The sequence below is a fragment of the Stegostoma tigrinum genome, unplaced genomic scaffold (assembly GCF_030684315.1).
Source record: "Stegostoma tigrinum isolate sSteTig4 unplaced genomic scaffold, sSteTig4.hap1 scaffold_70, whole genome shotgun sequence".
In the NCBI taxonomy this organism is placed as follows: domain Eukaryota; kingdom Metazoa; phylum Chordata; class Chondrichthyes; order Orectolobiformes; family Stegostomatidae; genus Stegostoma; species Stegostoma tigrinum.
In genome coordinates, this window is record NW_026728643.1 from 863,531 (window position 1) to 884,525 (window position 20,995).

The 20,995-nt window shown below is 43.5% G+C and overlaps 1 long non-coding RNA gene across 1 annotated transcript; it reads right to left on the reverse strand.

The window, feature by feature from the left end:
• Positions 1 to 4,834: 4,834 nt before the first annotated feature.
• LOC132209181 (uncharacterized) lies at positions 4,835 to 20,908 on the reverse strand. Its single transcript, XR_009445274.1, has 3 exons — positions 20,817 to 20,908; positions 7,822 to 7,935; positions 4,835 to 5,511 (listed from the first exon to the last, which is right to left on the reverse strand). It is a non-coding gene; the product is annotated as an uncharacterized LOC132209181 (long non-coding RNA).
• Positions 20,909 to 20,995: the final 87 nt, after the last annotated feature.

The following is a 20,995-nucleotide window of genomic DNA, read 5'->3' on the forward strand; positions in this document are numbered from 1 at the left end:
TAAGATATTGGGCAATAGTAACTGGGAGATGTAAGGAAGGAACTTAACGTTACTTTTATTTGACTCAATACTGACATTCAAAGACCAATAATATCCAGGGCTGAATGATTAAAAAATCAAGTGACACGCTTAGATCTTGCTGTATCTAAGCAAGTTTCTGATCTGCAAATCCTTTTCTAACACTGAAGCTCTGAAATTCATTTCCTTCGTCTGCTCAAACACTGTTCTACAAAACAAAATCCTTGCTCCTTGTTGAAACATGCAGGTTTTTTGGAGGATTAATGGGTTGGTTGCAGAAAGGTTGGTTCCCTTCTGGACCATCTAGGGCCAGAATACCTCATATCAGAAAGGGGTTTCATATTTAAGCCAGAAATGAGGAAGAAATTATTCTCTCAGACAGTTGTGAATCAGTGGAATTCTTCAGAGCAGAGGTTTCTTGTGGCTGGGCCAATAAGTATATTTAAGGCTGAGATCAACAGATCTTTAAGCAATAAAGGTATCAAGGTTTATGGGGAAAGGCAACAAAGTGCAGATCAGACAGGATCTTATTGAATGGCAGAGCAGAGTTGATGGTCTAAATGGTCTCTTTCTGTTTGTAAACTCAATGGTCTTGAAATGAGGCTGCAAAACTCTCCGCAGTAAAATGTGCAAAATGAAAATTGCATGGAACCCTTCAGAAAGCTGAACCAAGGTGAGACATGGAAAGGGCAACACACAAATGATAGTCAATGTGGGTGATTGATCCGGAGTGATCTGTGTACCAGGGTAAACAGGAAAACTGGTCTTCAGCTCTCACATTGAGCTCGGCTCAAAGTTTTGGCAAAGATCTATAGCTCAGTTTGAGGGTGAGTTGTTGACTTGTTCGCCAAGCTGGCTTGTTCTTGTTCAGATGGTTCATCACCATGCTAGGTGACATCATCAGTAGAGCCTCCGTTGAAGCAGTGTTTTTCTCCTCTGCTTAGAATTTATACTGTTTGCTCTGTTATGGTGAGTAGTGTCATTTCTGGTTTTGATCTGTGTGGGTTTGTATAGGGGTCCAATTCTTTATGTTTGCTGATTGCATGACGGGTGGAGAACAATGCCTCTAGGAATTCCTATGCATGTCTATGTTTGGCTTGGGCTACTATGGCTACCTTGTCCCAGTTAAACTGATGGCCTTCATTGTCTGAGTGTCTCGATATTAAGGAGAGTTTGTCATTCCGTTTTGCTACTAGTTGAAGTTTTTGAATTCCAATGTCTAGTTTCATTCCTGTCTCTCCGATGTAACATTTACAGTCATAATTGCATGGTATTTTGTAAACCACATTGGTTCTGCATGTTGTGGGAATGGGGTCTTTAATTCTTGTACGTGTTTGTCATTGAGCAGCTGTGGGAGTGTCCACCACCATGACTCTGAGTGGTCTGAGGGGTCTTGTTGTCACTTCCAATATATTCTTGATGCATGACAGTGTGGCCAGTGTGTGAGGGCATACTGTGTCCTTCTATTGTTGTCTGTTTAACATCCGCAACCTCACCAAAATTCCCTCACACAAGGTACTGCTGCAGAAGACCAGATAATCCCAGTTCCCAGGCCTGGAATCAGAGTGTCAGTGGCCCAGCCACGAAGATACAATGGGAAATGTGGGATGGCAATGAGCGCACAGGGCTACTCTGTGGTTCCTGTCACACAATCGGTGAGCGTGCGGTCCTTCTATGATGGTACAGAGGTGCGTAAAATGCCGAGGCTGTGAGCTTGAACCACACCCAGAGATGCTTTTATTGACATGGAGCAGGGATTATTGGGTCATCTGATCTGTGATATTTCCCACAGCCCATGTTGGTCAAAACAGAATTTGTAAAAAGACTAGCTTCTTTTGTTGGTTCTTGAACTTTCCCAGGGAAATGTCTCAATTATCAACCATATTAGAGATTGCTCTCCCATCCCCTGAGAGACTCCCCCTGCCTGTTAAATTCACTTTTTGTATGTCTATCTCTGTCTTTGAAAACTTGATTTTAATTTCATATCCACGACCTTTTCATTGGAACCAGTTGAATTTTCATGTGTTTAACACCATTATGGAGAGGAAGTGAAACAACCTACCAGCTGTGGGGTGTGACAATGGAAGGCAGAAGGGTGAGAAAATGATGATCAAGAGAGTGGGGAACGATGATAGCCTTCAGATGAATTTGAATGTCATTGTTCACAACCCGGGGAAAGTTATCACCCACTGATAAATAACAATCAGAAAAATAACAATGACGGAAATTGCTGGTGAAACTCTTGAAGTCTGACGGCATCTGCGGAGAGAAAGCAGGGTTAATGTTCCCAGTTCAGTGACCCTTCTTTGGAATGAGGCATGTAACTGTTGGTTTTGCATTTACCAAAAGTTCGGTCAAATCATGAGTCTGCCCACCTGTGTGGGTTGCTGGTCTGCTTGGTCCCTTCGACGTTGTGTGTCTGTTAGTCAAACATTTATTTGTGTGTGTGTGTGTGTGTGTGTGTGTGTGTGTGTGTGTGTGTGTGTGTGTGTGTGTGTGGCAGAGAGGGAGCATGCTGGGCCCATTACCCAGAAGGTCACTGGATTGAAACCATTCTCTGCTGCTTACACCAACAAATTGATGTTTGTTAGCAGCTAAGTTAATTTTGCTCACATTGTCTCTGCACCAGCTTCTTGCTCTCAGTAACCACTTCAACCTACATTTAAAACACATTTATCCTGACATGGACGCACACTGTAAATGTTACAAACATGCACCAGCTGGTACTTTTTCCTTTCACTCAATCCCTTTCTCAACAGGAACCAACACCGGTGTGATGGTCCAAATGGCCTTCTCCTGTCTCTGTCACTCTGGGATGATCTGAACAGTGAAAGTTATCCTCTACAGTAAGGCAATACAGCGAAGAGATAGCAGTGCAGTGGTGATAATCCCTGGGAACTGAGACACAGCAGCTGCTGGAGTTTGAATTCAATGAATAAAATCTGGAAAGTAAACCTGAATTTCAGGAACAGAGGCCATGACTTTAATTTCCTGAAATCCCATTCATTCATGTCCCTTTGGAAGGGAAGTCCTTGCCTGGTCTGGCATACAAGTGACTTGAGGCCCACAACAACATGGTTGACCCCTATCTGCCCTCTGACATCAGTTCAAGGTAAATTAGGGATGAACAACAAATGCTGTCCTGACCAGTGATACCCACCTCCTATGGGAGAATAAGGAAGAACAAAAACACATTCACAACAAGAAAAAAACATAGGCCTTCTCTCTGCATTGACTCGAATTCACCTGATCGCCCAATCTGGACAGAGACAAGGATACCCACAGCACAGAGAAACCAGGGAAATTGCAGAATGAAGGAAGGATTCAATTACCCACTGAGGTGGAAACTCATTTAATCAGGTGTACTGGGGAGAGGTTGTTCACCAGTCCCATGTGTGGGAAGGGATCATTCAGAAAAATAAACTCCGGAGCCACCCACAAATTCACATATAGTTATACTCTGCTGTTATAGCTGCTGCGAATTCCCACCTCAGAAGGAACCATATCTTGACACCGGTTTCCAGTGGAATTCTGAGGGTTACTCACCCTGCAATGTTATCTCTGATTTCTCTCCACAGATGCTGCCAGTTCTACTGACCTTTTCCAGTAATTTCTGTTTTCTTATTTGTTTCTGATTTACAGCAATTGCAGTCCTTTCAGTTTTTAATCCAGTGGAGTTCCACTGCTTTCTGATGTATAACCATCATTAAATCCTAGTTGTAGAAGCCATCATTTAGAATAAGTAATCATGTAGTTGACCATGACGAAGAAAACCGTGGACTGCAGGGAGTTATCAATCAAGTGGAAAGATAAAATGGTGAAAGGAATTGAATCCACAGGAGTGAGTGATAATGAATTTAGGGAGACTGAACTATGAAAGTGAGGAATAGTGAGTGGTGTAGAGGGACAAACAGACCTTGGAACGAACATTCACAAATCCCTGAATGTGGTTAGATAGGAAGATCAGGTGGTTGAGAGGGTTTGATATATTTTGTATGCACATTATTCAGCTGATAGTTCCAATTCAGCTTCTCATCAATATTAGCCCCCAGGATGATGATAATGGGGAATTCCATAAAGATACACCCAGTGAATGTCACTTGGCTGTGGTTAGATTCTCATTTCTCAGATTTGGTCATTATTTGTTGGTACTTGTTGGTGCAAATGTTCTTTGTCACATGGTAGGGTCACTTCAATGTTGTCCAGGCTCACTGCATTTAGATATCTACTGCTTTGGTATCCAAGGAGCCACAAACGGTGCTAAAGTATTGTGCAAGCATCAGCAAACATTCCCACTTCTGACCTTATGGCGCAGGGAAGGTCATTGATGAAACAGCTGAAGGCGGTTGGGACTAGAACCTGATCCTGAGGAACTCCTGCAGCTGAGACGATTGCCATCCTACAATCACAAGCCTCCCCTTCTGTATTCAGTATTATCAAACCAGGGTGAAGTAGAGTGAGGAGGGTAAGAGAATGTACATTGGAAACAGAGAAGGAAAAGGAGAACATTAAAACACAGAACAAGTAGAAAATAAACGTGTCCCAGCAGTGCAGCACAAGGTAACTGTCAAATACAACCATATCAGGTCAGAATTATTGTTGCTCAGACAGTTTAACTGCAGGTCCATAACAGTGAACCATCAACAGTTACTTAGGGCTCAGAAACTATCTGTATGGCTTAAGATAGTCACGTAAGTGTTACTCACCCAGCTGTGAGCTGACGGTCGGATAGAGAAGCTCTGAAGATAGTATGGAAGTGGAAGTCCTGTTGAAATTAGAGGACTCAGAACTTTGTCAGAAACTGAACAGCATCCTGTTTTTATAGTAAGTAAGTGAAATAATTTATTTTATATCAATGTCATATGCAACCATTTTTACATGAAAATGCCTTCATATGCTGTTTTGAGCTGTAAAAGGTGTAGTGTCTCCGAACTAAACTTACAGACCTCTTCCACAAGTATGTGGTACAAGTTTGAATAAATTCACCTTGTTTCGATTTACTGAGGTCTGAAGATGCAATCTTTTCAAAAACCAGCTATCAAAGGAAGAATAATATTCTCTGGTTCCTATTGAACTTAGCTTTGTCATGATTCCTTAATACAATGCTCTGTCAAATGGAGCCTTAAGATAGTGGATAGTCACTCTCACATTTGGAATTCAGCTGTTTGGTCCATGTTTGCACTAAGAATGTAGGGAGGAGAGGAGATGAGTGGCCCTTGCTTAACTCAAACTGAGATCCTTCACTATGATATTACAAAGCAAGAGCTGTTTGATGTTATGGTTGTCACCCTGTTTTGACTGCATTTACGTACTGACAGGCCAGACAATTGACTGAAGGCTTGTCCACACAGGCCACGTATATGGTTTCTCTTCACTGTGAATGACACTTGTTCCTTCCATATTCAAAGCTCCTGAGAATTAAGTGTTCCCGGCAGTTCTTGATCCAGTGTTTGAGTTGAGCAGCCTGTCAGTAAATGCTCCCTTTCCAATTCCCTGAAAAAATAAATTTACAACAGTTAAAAGTAGAATGAAAGCTGCTAGATTGTCACCTGGATCATTAAAAACTGCAGATGCTGTAAATCAGGAATGAAAAATAATTTGCTGGTAAAGCTCAGCAGATCTGGCAACATCTGTGAATGAAAAAAACAGGTTAATGTTTCAGGTCTGATGATCCTTTCTCAAGTTCAGAGGAAGGGTCACCGAACTCAAAACATTAACTCTGTTCTTTCCTTCACAGATGTTGTCAGTCTTGCTGAGCTATTCCACTTGGATCATTTGATATCTTTGAAAGGACAGAAGATGAAAAATACAGGACAAATCAGGCTGTGGGAACTGGCTACAGAGCCAATCATTATTTGTGCAGAGCCAGAGTGGGAGGTTTAAGTGAGACCACAACAATGCTGTCGGTGTAACAATACAAACCGTACAACTATCTGACCATAACCTGTGTCAGTCTGTAACTGGATACGTGTAAATGACCGAAGCTGGCTGAAAATGCATTCCTGCAAGCAGGTGGGAATTCATGGTCCTCCTTTCGATAATTAATTCCCCCTTTTGCACTGGTGGGATTTGTATTTGGAGTACTGTGTTCAGTTCTGGTCACCCGACTTAGAGAAGGTTGTTATGAAACATTCCAGGGCAGATTCAATAGACTAATACCTGGAATGAGTGGATTGCCTTAAAGGAACATCTGGAGGAAAATACAGGCTAGGTCTGTATTGTCTGGAGTTTAGAAAAGAAAGAGGATACTAAATTGAAACATGAAAGATCCTGAGGGGACCTGACCAGATGCATGGTGAAAACATGGTCCCTCTTGTGGAAGGATCTAGAACTGAGGTCATTGTTTAAAGGGAAGGGTGAGTCCATTTGAAATAGTGAGGAACATTTCTCTCAGAGGGCTGAGAATCTTTGTGACTCCCTTCGGCAAAAGGCAGTGGATGCAGCATCTTTTTTTTTAAAAGGCAGAGACAGATTCTTGCTGACCAAGACAATGAAAGATATTCTGCGATATGCAGGTACATAGAACCGAGGTTGAAATTAAATCAGTGATTTTATTGAGTCGCAGAGCAGGCTCGAGGGGCCGAGTGACCCACACTTGTTCCTCATTCCTACGTTTGAATAAACCGCAGGACAAAGAAGCTCAGGTCTTGTCTGATGACTACGGGTGAGGAGGGTGTTTGAGCTCCCACTTCACTCACCCAGTGGATTAGTTCCTCTCTACACCCCGACCAGCTTCAATTAACATTTGAAAAGTTTTAATCACATCAGCTGTCATCCTTCTAAATTACAGGGAATACATCATTCCTGGTGAGATGATGCATTTTAATAGGAGAAGAGATCAGAAATTCGGAATCAGTTATCCATTCTGCCTCTCAAGCCTCAAAAAGGTCAAAGTTGATCTATTTCGGCTTCAATTCCACATTCGCACTTGGCCTTGATAGTCTTTTTAAAAACACATCCTGTGGGCATTGCTGGCTGTGTTTAACTGTCATTAAGAAAGTGGCAGTGATCTGTCTCCATGAACCACTGTAGTCCATGAGCGGTAGGTGGACGCATAATGCTGTTAGGGAGAGAATTCAGGATTTTGATCCAGCAACACTGAAGGTGTAGCGATACATTTCCAAGTCAGGATGGTGAGTGGTGTGGAGGGAATTCACACCCAACACAGAGTCTACAGCACGGAAAAACGTTCTGCTGACTCTGTCTGATCTTGACACTATCTTGCAAGTACTCTGTCATTCCATCTTTTATAGTGGACACGAACATATTTTTCCAACCAACAATTTTATGCAAATTCCCTGTTTTCTTTCTGACTCCCTTCTTACATATTGGGGTTACAGTAGCGATTCTCCAATCCATAAAAACTGAGTCTATAGAATTTGGAGGAAAACTAGTTGTGAATCTGCTATTTCTATTGCCACTTCCTAAGGTACTTTGAGATGAAGGTTATCAGTGTCTGGGGATTTATCTGCCTGTTATCCCATTAGTTGTCCCAATATCATTTTCCGACTAATTCTGATTCCACCTTCCCATTAGACCCTGTGATCCCCTTAATTTTGGGAGGTTATTTGTACCCTCCTTATTGAAAATCTCAGTCATATTTAATTGTTCCGCTATCACTTTGTACCCCATTATAAATTCCCTGTTTCTGCTTGTCAGGAGACCCTATATTCTTCTTGACCAGTCTTTCATTACCAATCTTCAATTAAGAGTTTAATGATGATCATGAAACCGTTGTTGATCGTCAGGAAAAAGCCATCTGGCTCATAAATATCCTTCAGGGAAAGGAACTGTTATCCTTACCTGGTTTGGTCTGTGTGTGACTCCAGCCATACAGCAATGCAGTTGACACTTGATAGCCTTCTGGGCAATCACAGATGGGCAATAAATTCTGGCCAAGCCACCAAAGTTCACATCCTGTGAATGAATATAAAACAAAATTCTGTTGGTTTGTATGGTCCCTGCAGCATGCACTCATGTTCTGTTTTCTCACTCTGATTAAATCCCTTTCTTTCCCTTTGCAGAAACCTAAACTGCTCCCAATCCTGTTGTCAGTTGTTTTATTGACCTAATTGTGTATGCTGCTTCCTTAAATTTAACACGTGTTCATTTCCCTTTCTGTGCTGTGGTTTGATCATGTTTCCCATTTTGTTCTTATGCCAGGCTGCGATGAAGAACTTCCACAGCTTGTCCACGTCCTCTTTCAACATTTGCCATTACCCATTTCCCATCATCCATTTAAACACTGATTCACCATTTATCACAACTAGCTCGTGCCTCATATCATTTTTACTTCTTTCATTTAAATACAGGACCCAAGTCTCAGAAACAACATTCATCACTCTCCAGCTTTGTGAAGAATTCTATCCTATTGTGGTCCCTCATCCTTAAGGGCCCGTACTCAACTCGATTGTCAATTATTCCATCCTCATTATACAACACCCATCTGCTTCTTCAACATGTTGATTCATAAAATTGTACCATATAGATACTAAATATCCCTCCTGCACTGTACTGCTACAGTTGTGATTTGGACAATTTATAAGTAGGTTGCAGTCACCTGTAATTAAAGCCATAACTTTATGCCTTATATCTCTCAATTCCACCCTAATGCCTTCCCTAATATTACTGCAGCTTGGGTTCCATATGCAGCACTAAGGTCATTTTCTGTCCATTGGTGTTTCTCAGCTCAACCCAAACAGACTCTACTTCACTACACCCTATATCCTGGCTCACATAAGTTTCCTGTTTTAATCAGCAGCTCCTGACAAATCCTTTTCCCTCTTTCCTGCCCAATCCATCTTCCTCAGACAACCCACTTATTCCAGGTTTCAATCTTGTAAACCTCCTCTGAGCCACTTTGAATAAACGAACAGAAGACCAAAACCTGCATACGGTATTCGAGATTTGGTCTGACCCCTTCCTTGTACAAATGAAGTGAACATCTTTTCATTGATGATTATTTGTTGTCATAATAAGGGAGATGGCCTAGTGGCTTTCTGGATTTCAGAGAGATCTTGATCAATTGGGGCAATGGGCTGAGGAATGGGAGATTGAATTTTATTTGGATAAATGTTTGTTCTACCAAAACGCAATACTTCACAAGGGCAGGACTTACACAATTAATGGTTGGGCTCTGGGTAGTGTTGCAGATCAGGAGAAAAAACTAGGGTTTCAGGTACATCATTCTTTGAAATTTGCATCACAGATAGACAGGGTGGTTAGGAAGGCATTTAGCACACTTGTCTTCATTGCTCAGGCCTTTGAGTACAGGAGTTGGGAAGTGATGTTGGCGAGTCCTCTTCTGTCGGACTGTGCGCTGCTCTGGTCGTCCTGTTATGGGAAGATTATTATTAAACTGGAGTGGGTTTGGACAAAATTACCAGGATATTGCTGGGAATGAAGGGGTTTGAGTTATAAAAATACGCTGGATAGGCTGGGACTTCTTTCACTGGAAGCTAAGTGGTTGAGAAATGGACTTATGTAGGTTAATAAAATAATGAGACACACAGATAAGGAATAGTAAAGGTCTTTTCCCTCAGGTGGGGGGGGGTTATCAAAACCAGGGGAATTTTTTTTAAGATGAGGGGAGAAAGATTTAAAATGGACATGACGGACAACTTTTTGTTTTACACAGAGTGCTCAGTGTGTGGGATGAACTGCCAGAGGAAGTGGTGGATGTGGGTTACAATTACAATGTTTAAAAAACATTCAGATAATACATGAATTTGAAAGGATGAGAGCGAATATGGGCCAAACGCAGGAAGATGGGACTAGTTTAGTTTGGGAACATGGTCGGCATGAACTAGTTGTATCGATGGGCCTGTTTCCATGCTGTGTGACCCTCTGATAACATTCTATATCTGCACACTAACTCTGAAATTCAATTTCTTAATTTTCATTCTTCTGCACTTCAGAACTCCATTTAACAAATATTGTGCTCCATTCATTTTGGTAGGAAGAATTTTTCCACATCATCCACCTCCTGCAAGATATTTTGCCTGTAATAATGTTCCAGATTTCAGAGGAAAGATCGAAAGGGAGGCAAAACAGGTGAGGGAGTAGCTTTTATTAATAAGGAAAACATTGCTGCTTTCACCAGAACAGATATTTTAGAAACACCATTCAATGAAAACATATGTTGAAATTAGAAATAAAAAGGAACGATCATCTAATGGGATTGTACCATAGGCTTCCTAATAGTCAGAGGGAAATTGAGGAACAAATGTGCAGAGAGATCTCGGATAGGTGTAAGAATAATAAGATTATAATAGTTGGTGATCTTCAGTTTCCAAACATTTACCTGGACTAACAGAGTGTTAACGGTTTGGATGGTGAGTAATTTGTGAAATGCGTTCAAGAAAATTTTCTTTACCAATAAATCAATGTTCCTATGAAAATAAAAAGCTTTTCTTGGTTAATAAGGCAGAGCAAGTGACTGAAGTGACAGAACAGAGAAACTTTGAATCTTGTGATAGTAATTCTATCAGTTTTACAACAGTTGTGGAAAAGGATATGTCTTCCAGAAAAATTAAAAGTTTTCAATTGGAGGAAGCAATTTTTAATGGTATAAGACAAGAACTTTCAAAAGTTCTGAGGAAGGATCAACAGACCCGAAATGTAAACTGATTTTTCCTCACAGATGCTGCCAGACCTGGTAAGCTTTTCCAGCAACTTCTGTTTTTATAACTTTCAAAAGTTATCAGGAGTAGACGGCAGGCATAAGGGTGTCTGATAAGTGGGAGGCTTTCAAAAGTGTGATAATTCAGAGTCATTATGTCCCTGTTCAAGTGACAGGTATGGCTGGTAGGATTAGAGAGCAATGGTGAAAAAGATACTCAGGTTTTAGTCAAGAATAAAAATAACAATAATAAATTATTAGATGAAAACAACTTGGCTCAAATGAATATCTTGAACAGTGTAAATAGTGTTAGGGGAATTCTGAAACAGGAGATCAGGACGGCAAAAAAGCAACTTGAAACTGCCGTGGTAGATAAGCTGAAGAATAATTCAGAGTTTTTACAAGTGCATTAAGAGGAAGAGAGCACCGAGAGAGCAAGCAGGGCTCCATAAAGATGAAAAACGTCAACTTTGTGTTGAACCACAGGAGGAGAGAGAGATCTTAAAGGAATATATTGCATCAGTTTTTACTGTTGAGAAAGAAATGGAGGCTAGACAAACCAGGAGGAGAAATATTTTGGTTTGAAAACAGTTCACAGAAATGGGGGAGATTTTTAATGAATTTCTTCTCAGTGTTTACTAAGCAGAGAATCATGGATGCTAAGGACAAAAAGGGAAGCAAGTGGGGATGTTCTGGACCATCGCGGAGGTGTTTACAGCCTTAAAGCACATTAAGGTTGATAAATCCAATGGACCTGATGAAGTCCAGCTTCAGACACTGCGGGAGGCTGGGGAAGAAATTGCAGAGATTTTTGCTTCATCTTTTGCCACTGCTGAAATTCCGGAAGACTGGAGGGTGACTAATGTTGTCTCATTATTTAAGAAAGGTAGCAAAGACCCATGGGGAACTGCAGGCCAGTGAACCAGTGCTAGACAAGGTATTGAAGATGATATTCAGGGAGTGGATGCACAAATGTTTGGATATTCAAGGTCTGATTTGGGATAGGCATCATGGCTTTGTGCACAAGAATCATGTCTGACAAATTATTCATGCTTTTCGAAGAGGTAAGCAAGAGGATTGATGACAGTAAGGCAGAGAATGCTGTCTATGTGGACTTTAGTAAGGCCTTTAACAAGGCCCCGTACAGCAGGCTAGTCATGAAGGTTCGGTTGTGCGGGATCCAGGGAGAGCTACTCATGGGATCGATGGTAGGAAGCAGAGCGTGATGGCCGAAGGTTGGTTCTTGGACTGGAGTCCTGTGGCTCATGGTGTGACACAGGGGTCAGTACTGGGACCTTTGTCATTTTTCACTTACATAAACGATCTGGATGTGAATGTACACGGCATGATTAGTACGTTTGCGGATGATACAACATTAAGAGGTATCACTGATAGCAGTGAAAGTTATCAAAAATTACAGGGGAATTGTGATCAGATGGGGAAGTGGGCTGAGGATTGCCAAATGAAATTCAATACGGCTAAGCGTGAGGTGTTGGCCTTTGGAAAGTTCAACCGAGGTCAGAGTCATACAGTGAATGGTATGTTCTGAGGAGTCTTGTGGGACAGAGACAGTGAGGAGTACAAGTACATAGTTGGTTGAAAGCAGCATCACAGATAGACAGGGTGGTGAGCAAAGCATTTAGCATGCTGGCGTTCTTCAGTCAAGGCAGTGCATATAGGAGTTGGGACATTAAAGATGTACAAGTCATTGGTGAGGCCACACTTGCAGTGTGGTGTACAGTTTTGGATCACCCTGTTACAGGAAAGGCATAGTTAAACTGGAAGCTGTGCAAAGAGCCCGGAATAGTAGGCCTGAGTTCTGAGGAGAGGTTGGCCAGGATTGGGCTTTATTCCTTGGAATGGAGGAGAATGAGCGGTGACCTTACTGAGGTCAATAAAATCATGAGGGGCATAGATAGGATGAATGCATGTAGTCTTTTTCCCAGGGATGGGGAATGGAAAATTGGAGTGTACAGATTTAAGGTGAGAGAGGGCAGATTTAAGGAGGATGTGAGGAGCAACTTCTTCACACAGACAGTGGTGCATATTTGGAATGGGCTGCCAGAGAAAGTGGTTGAGACAGGCACAAAAACAACGTTTAAAACACATTTGGGTAGGTACACGGATGGAAAGTGTTTGGAGGGGGACATAGACCAAATGCAGGCAATTAGAAATTGCTAAGTGGGCACCACAGTCAGCATGGACCAGTTTGGGCCGAAGGGCCTGTTTCCATGCTGTATTACACTCTGACTTTAAACCTCCAGGTCCTGCTCTAGTGCATCAAATCATGTTGAGGGAAGTTAAAGAGAAAACATGGGGCCCCTTTGCAGAAATATTTGTATCATCTATAATTACGGGTGAGGTTCCAGATGACTGGAGAGTGGCTAAAATTGTGCCTTCGTTTAAGGGACGTAAGGAGACGCCTGGGAACTATCGAGCTGAGAGTCTGACTTCGGTTTTGGATATGTAGTTGAAGGTAATCGTGAAATGTAGGATTTATGTGTTTGGAGAGGTAGGAATGATTAGTTGATTGATTTTTTTTGGAGAAGTAACAAAGAAGATAATTGAGGCAGAGTGGTGGAAGTCGTTTATATGGCTTAGTGACAGGACACAGGGTCTGGTGGTGGAGGGTTGCTTTTCAGACCGGAGGCCTGTTACCAGAGGTGTTCCACAGGGGTCAGTGCTCAGTCCAATTTTGTTTGACTTTATATAAAAAAGTGATTTAGATGAGAATAGTGGAGACATGGTCAGTAAGTTTGCAGATGACACCAAAATAGGCAGGATAGTGGACAGCGAAGTAGGTTGTCCAAGATTACTAAGAGATCTTGATTTATAGGGTTAAGAGGCTGAGGAATGGCAGGTGGTGTTTAATTTGGATAAAGGCGAGGCATTTCATTTTGGTAAAACAAACAAGATCAGGACTTATACAATTAAACGTAGGGCCTCAGGGTTAGTGTTGTCGAAAAGAGAGACCTCAGGGTTCAGGCCCTTAATTCTTTGAGGTTGGCGTCACATGTTGAAAGTGTGGCTACTTCAGATCTCCTGTTATATGAAGAACATCATCAAGCTGGGGAGGGTTCAGAAAGGATTTACCAGGATGTTGCCAGGAATGGAGGCTTTGAGTCGTAAGGAGAGGCTTGATCGGTTGAGACATTTTTCCATTGCGGTCTAAGAATTGGAGGCGTGGACTTGTATGTTTATAAAATCATGAAGAGTACAGATAAGGTGAATGGAAGATCCCTTTTCATTCACGTGAGGTATTTCAAGACTCGGGGGCTGGAGAAAACCAGCTGAAACGTTCACTCTCCATGTATGAAGTTGGACGGTTCTTATTGCCAGACTATTTGACGAAGGGCCAAAGAGATGGCGGTTAGGTGATACTTCTCGTGGTTGGATTAACTTTCTACTCTGGATGGCGTCATGCTACTCTTACAGTCTATAGGTTACCAGTACTGGAGGGTATGAGTTATGAGGAGAGACTGGGACTTCACTGGAAAATAGGAGGTTGAGGGATGACTTTAGAGAGGTTTATAAAATCATGAGGGGTATAAAGTGTACAACAAGTGTCTTCTCCCTTGTAGAGGGGAGTCCAAATCTGGAGGGTATATTTTTAAATGGAGAGGAGAAAGATTTAAAGGTAAACAAGGGGGAGCTGTTTCAAACAGAAGGTTGTTTCTATGTGGAATGAACTGCCAAAGGAAGTTGTAGATGCAGGTACACTTCCAATATTTAAAAGACATTTGGAAAGGTACATGAATAGGAAAAGTTTAGAGGGATATGGACCCAACACAAGCAAGTGGGACTCGTTCAGTTTGGGAAGCCTGGTCGGCATGGACAAGTTGGAACAAAGGAGGCTAAAGAACTCAAATAATTTTTGATATTTTGGAAACAGTTCATGTTGCAGGAGAGGAAGTGTTAAATATCTTGGAAATATGAAGATGGATAAATCTCCAGCACCTGATCTAATGTATCCCAGGACATTATGGGAAGTAAGGGATGAAATTGCAAAAATGTTGGTATCATCTATAAATACGTGTGGGGTGTCAGATGGCCAGAAATGGCTCATCTTCTGCCTTTGTTTTCGAAGGGATGTAGGGAGAAGCCTGAGAACTATAGACCTTAACGTAATACTGGAAAACAGTGACAGAAGTAGAGTCAGTATGGATTTATGAAAGGGAAATCATGCTGGACAAAACTGCTGGAATGTTTCAAGAATGCAACATTTGGAGTTGAAAAGCCAGTGGATGTGGCTAATGTGCGCTTTGAGAAGGCGTTCAAAAGGTCCCACAGAAGAGATTAGCAAGTAAAGTAAGAGCATGTGAGATTGGGTATTCAGGGGGATACAGAACTGATTGCTTCTGTGTGCCAGTCATTTCTTGTGTGCCAGCCAGTGACCAGTGTGGTACTGCAGGGGTCAGTGATGGGCGCCAGGTACTCACATCATCTATTAGTTATGTAAATGAGAAAACTCGAATATTGTATCTGCAAGCTTGCAGGTTTAGGACAGTGATCTGTGAGGAGGATGCAAATATGCTTCAGTGTGACTTGGAGTTGAGTGAGTGGGGCGAAAATGCAAGGCAGATGAAATATAATGTGGATAAGTTCAAGACTATCCAGTTGGATTACAAAACTAGGAAAACACAAGTCACTGACAGTAAGCATGCAGGTGCAACAGTGGACGAAGAGGGCTAATGGTATTTTGACCTTCAGGGTGAGAGCATTTGAGTGCAGGAGCAGTGATGTCTTACTGAAATTGTACAGGATCTTAGTGAGACCACACCTGAGGTGGTACGTGCAAATTTGGAATTCTTGTCTGAGGAAGGATGTTCTGGCTATGGACGCTCTTCACACAGTTGATGAGACTGATTCCTGGAATGGCAAGGCTTACGTGTAAGGACAGCACTGATTGGTTAGGATGAAATTCACTGGAGTTTAGATTAGATTAGATTCCCTACAGTGTGGAAACAGGCCCTTCAGCCCAACAAGTCCACACCACCCCTTGAAGCATCGCACACAGACCCATCCCCCTCCAAACCACATACCCCCGAACACTACGGGCAATTTAGCATGGCCAATCCACCTAGCCTATACATCTTTGGACTGTGGGAGGAAACCGGAGCACCCAGAGGAAACACACGCAGACACGGGGAGAATGTGTAAACAAATGTGGGGTATGGATGCTAGGGCAGTTGCTTGCTCCTCCTGCAGAATGTGGCAGTTGGGAGACGTGGCACACGTCTCCGCTGGCTACATCTGCGGGAAGTGCACCCAACTACAGCTCCTTGAAAACCGTGTTAGGGAAATGGAGCTGGAGCTGGATGAACTACGGATCATTCGGGAGGCAGAGGGGGTAATTGAGAGGAGTTACCGGGAGTTGGTCACTCCTAAGGCTCAGGACAAGGATAGATGGGTTACAGTTAGGGGGAGGAAAGGGGACAGACAGACAGTGCAGAGATCCCCTGTGGGCATTCCCCTCAGCAATAAGTATACCGTTTTGGATACTGCTGGGGGGGATGACCTACCAGAGGAAAGCCATAGTAGTCAGTTCTCTGGCACTGAGCCTGACACTGTGGCAAAGAAGGGAAGGGGGCAGAATAGAAAAGTACTCGTGGTAGGGGACTCGATAGTTAGGGGAATCGACAGGAGATTTTGTGGTCAGGATCGGGATTCCCGGAAGGTATGTTGCCTCCCTGGTGCCAGGGTCCGGGAAGTCTCCGATCTGGTGTATAAGGTTCTAAAAGGGGACGGCGAACAGCCAGAAATCGTGTTACATATTGGCACTAATGATATAGCCAGAAATAGGGTTGAGGATATAAAAAGTGATTTCAGGGAGTTAGGATGGAAGCTGCAAAGCAGGACGAACAGAGTAGTGTTCTCTAGCTTACTACCGGTGCCATGAGATAGCGAGGTGAGGAACAGGGAGCGGGCGCAGCTTAACACGTGGCTACGCAGCTGGTGTAGAAAGGAGGGCTTCAGATATGTAGATAATTGGGATGCCTTTTGGGGAAGTGGGACCTGTACAAGAAGGATGGGTTGCATCTGAACTGGAAGGGGACCAATGTCCTGGGTGGAAGGTTTGCTCGAGTAGTTCGAGAGGGTTTAAACTAGTATGGCAGGGGGGTGGGAACCTGAGCTGTATACCAGAGGCGAGAGTTGATGCAGGTGAGGCAGTAGCAAGAGGTAGACCAGCTAGTGGAAAGGAACCAAGGGATCGGTTAAAGTGTGTTTACTTTAACGCAAGGAGTATCAGGAATAAAAGTGATGAACTTAGAGCATGGATCAGTACCTGGTGCTATGATGTTGTGGCCATAACAGAGACATGGGTTTCTCATGGGCAGGAATGGTTGCTGGATGTTCCAGGGTTTAGAACATTTAAAAAGAATAGGGAAGGGGAAAAAGAGGAGGGGGTGTAGCACTACTAATCAGAGAGGGTATCACAGCTACAGAAGCTTCCATTGTCGAGGAAGATCTGCCTACCGAGTCAGTATGGGTGGAAATTAGGAACAGCAAGGGAGTAGTCACCTCGTTAGGGGTTTACTACAGGCCCCCCAATAGCAGCAGGGAGATTGAAGAAAGCATAGGTCGACAGATTTTGGAAAAGTGTGGACGCAGTAGGGTTGTTGTAATGGGTGACTTTAACTTTCCTAATATTAATTGGAACCTCCTTCGAGCAGAAGATTTGAACGGAGCTGTTTTTGTAAGGTGTGTTCAGGAGAGTTTCCTAACGCAGTACATTGACAGGCCGACGAGGGGAGAGGCCATTGTAGATTTGGTGCTCGGAAACGAGCCGGGGCAGGTATCAGATCTTGTGGTGGGAGAGCATTTTGGTGATAGTGACCATAACTGCCTCACATTCTACATAGCTATGGAGAAGGAGAGGATTAGGCAGAATGGGAGGATATTTAATTGGGAAAGAGAAAACTATGACGCGATTAGACATGAGTTAGGAAGCATGGACAGGGAGCAATTGTTCCATGGTAAGGGAACTAGAGACGTGGAGACTGTTTAAGGAACAGTTGTTGCGAGTGATGAGTAAATATGTCCCTCTGAGACAGGCAAGAAGGGGTAAGATAAAGGAACCTTGGATGACGAGAGCGGTGGAGCTTCTTGTGAAAAGGAAGAAGGTAGCTTACATAAGGTGGATGAAGCTAGAGTCAAGTTCAGCCAGAGAGGATTACACGCAGGCAAGGAAGGAGCTCAAAAATGGTCTGAGGAGAGCCAGGAGGGGACACGAGAAAGGCTTGGCAGAAGGAATCAGGGAAAACACAAAGGCATTTTACACTTGTGTGAGGAATAAGAGAATGGTCAAAGAAAGAGTAGGGCCGATCAGGGATAGCATAGGGAACTTGTGTGTGGAGTCTGAGGAGGTAGGGGAAGCCCTAAATGAGTTTTTTGCTTCTATCTTTACGAAAGAAACGAACTTTGTCGTGAATGAAACCTTTGAAGAGCAGGTGTGCATGCTGGAATGGATAGAGATAGAGGAAGCTGATGTGCTGAAAATTTTGTCAAACATTAAGATTGACAAGTCGCCAGGCCCGGACCAGATTTGTCCTCGGCTGCTTTGGGAAGCGAGAAATGCAATTGCTTCGCCACTTGCGAAGATCTTTGCATCCTCGCTCTCCACTGGAGTCGTACCTGAGGACTGGAGAGAGGCAAATGTAATTCCTCTCTTCAAGAAAGGAAATAGGGAAATCCCCAGCAATTACAGACCAGTAAGTCTCACGTCTGTCGTCTGCAAGGTGTTAGAAAGGATTCTGAGGGATAGGATTTATGACCATCTGGAAGAGCATGGCTTGATCAAATACAGTCAACACGGCTTTGTGAGGGGTAGATCATGCCTCACAAACCTTATCGAGTTTTTTGAGGATGTGACTAGAAAAGTTGATGAGGGTCGAGCTGTGGATGTGGTGTATATGGACTTCAGTAAGGCATTTGATATGGTTCCCCATGGTAGGCTCATTCAGAAGGTCAGGAGGAATGGGATACAGGGGAACTTAGCTGCTTGGATACAGAATTGGCTGGCCAACAGAAGACAGCGAGTGGTAGTAGAAGGAAAATATTCTGCCTGGAAGTCAGTGGTGAGTGGGGTTCCACAGGGCTCTGTCCTTGGGCCTCTACTGTTTGTAATTTTTATTAATGACTTGGATGAGGGGATTGAAGGATGGGTCAGCAAGTTTGCAGATGACACAAAGGTCGGAGGTGTCGTTGACAGTATAGAGGGCTGTTGTAGGCTGCAGCGGGACATTGACAGGATGCAGAGATGGGCTGAGAGGTGGCAGATGGAGTTCAACCTGGATAAATGCGAGGTGATGCATTTTGGAAGGTCAAATTTGAAAGCTGAGTACAGGATTAAGGATAGGATTCTTGGTAGTGTGGAGGAACAGAGGGATCTTGGTGTGCAGATACATAGATCCCTTAAAATGGCCACCCAAGTGGACAGGGTTGTTAAGAAAGCATATGGTGTTTTGGCTTTCATGAACAGGGGGATTGAGTTTAAGAGTCGTGAGATCTTGTTGCAGCTCTATAAAACTTTGGTTAGACCGCACTTGGAATACTGCGTCCAGTTCTGGTCGCCCTATTATAGGAAAGATGTGGATGCTTTGGAGAGGGTTCAGAGGAGGTTTACCAGGATGCTGCCTGGACTGGAGGGTTTATCTTATGAAGAGAGGTTGACTGAGCTCAGTCTCTTTTCATTGGAGAAAAGGAGGAGGAGAGGTGACCTAATTGAGGTATACAAGATAATGAGAGGCATAGATAGAGTTGATAGCCAGAGACTATTTCCCAGGGCAGAAATGGCTAGCACGAGGGGTCATAGTTTTAAGCTGGTTGGAGGAAAGTATAGAGGGGATGTCAGAGGCGGCTTCTTTACACAGAGATTTGTGAGAGCATGGAATGCGTTGCCAGCAGCAGTTGTGGAAGCAAGGTCATTGGGGTCATTTAAGAGACTGCTGGACATTTACATGGTCACAGAAATTTGAGGGTGCATACATGAGGATCAATGGTCGGCACAACATTGTGGGCTGAAGGGCCTGTTCTGTGCTGTACTGTTCTATGTTCTATGTTCTAAGTTCCACACAGACAGTTGCCCGAGGCTGGAATCGAACCTGGGTCCCTGGTGCTGTGAGGCTGCCGTGCTAACCACTAAGCCACCGTGCTGCCAAAGTTTAGAAGAATGAGGAAAGATTTCACAGAAGCCAATAAAATTCTAACAAGCCTAAAAATACAGGAAGGATGTTGTCAGTGACCAGGTAGTCAGAGCTGAGGGGCATGGGCTAAGCTGTTAAGGACTGAAATGAGGAAACCTTTTCAAAAAAAAGAGAGACTGGGGTCCCTGTGAAATTTGCTGCCACAGAAATCAGTTAAGGCCAAACACTGATACTGATAATGATGATGATGATATGTATAGTTGTGAGGGCTTAAGGGATCAAAGGGTATGACTCTCAAGTGGGAAGAATATGAGTAGAATGATCAGCCATGATCAAAGTGGCTCTCAGAGAAGGATCGAAAGCTACAATGGCCTGCGCCTGTTCCTATTTTCTATGTTTCTAATATGGTGAAGGTGGAATAAGAACAAAATGACAACAACTGACACAAATATCAGCACAACCTTATCACCACTGGATGAAAATCCTGTAACTCCTTACCAAACAGCAACATGGGAGCTAAGATAATAAAATGTGACGCTGGATGAACACAGCAGGCCAAGCAGCATCTCAGGAGCACAAAAGCTGACGCTTCGGGCCTAGACCCTTCATCAGAGAGGGGAATGGGGAGAGGGAACTGGAATAAATAGGGAGAGAGGGGGAGGCGGACCGAAGATGGAGAGTAAAGAAGATAGGTGGAGAGAGTGTAGGTGGGGAGGTAGGGAGGGGATAGGTCAGTCCAGGGAAGACGGACAGGTCAAGGAGGTGGGATGAGGTTAGTAGGTAGCTGGGGGTGCGGCTTGGGGTGGGAGGAAGGGATGGGTGAGAGGAAGAACAGGTTAGGGAGGCAGAGACAGGTTGGACTGAGCTACTTCACCATGTGGATTGCAGCAGATCAAGAAGATGCAGTGCAATTTTGGAAGCTTCTGGAGTGGCTGCTCTGTCTATCATTTTCAATCCAGTTTTCAAGTTGTTGAATGCTGTGAGAAAAGTAACAGAGTATGAAGCTGCCCTCCCCTTTAACCTGTACTCACCGCTTGTGGCTCTCATGGAGGACCGTTTCATTCCGGATATCCCACCCAGTACGCATGCTCCGTGGCTGAACGACGTTGAATGACCAATAGCAAGCAACAGGCGGAACAGGAAGAAGGCACCGGACGTGCTTGTTCTCCAACCAATCAGAGGACGAGGCCACAATTCTGAGGGCGGGTCA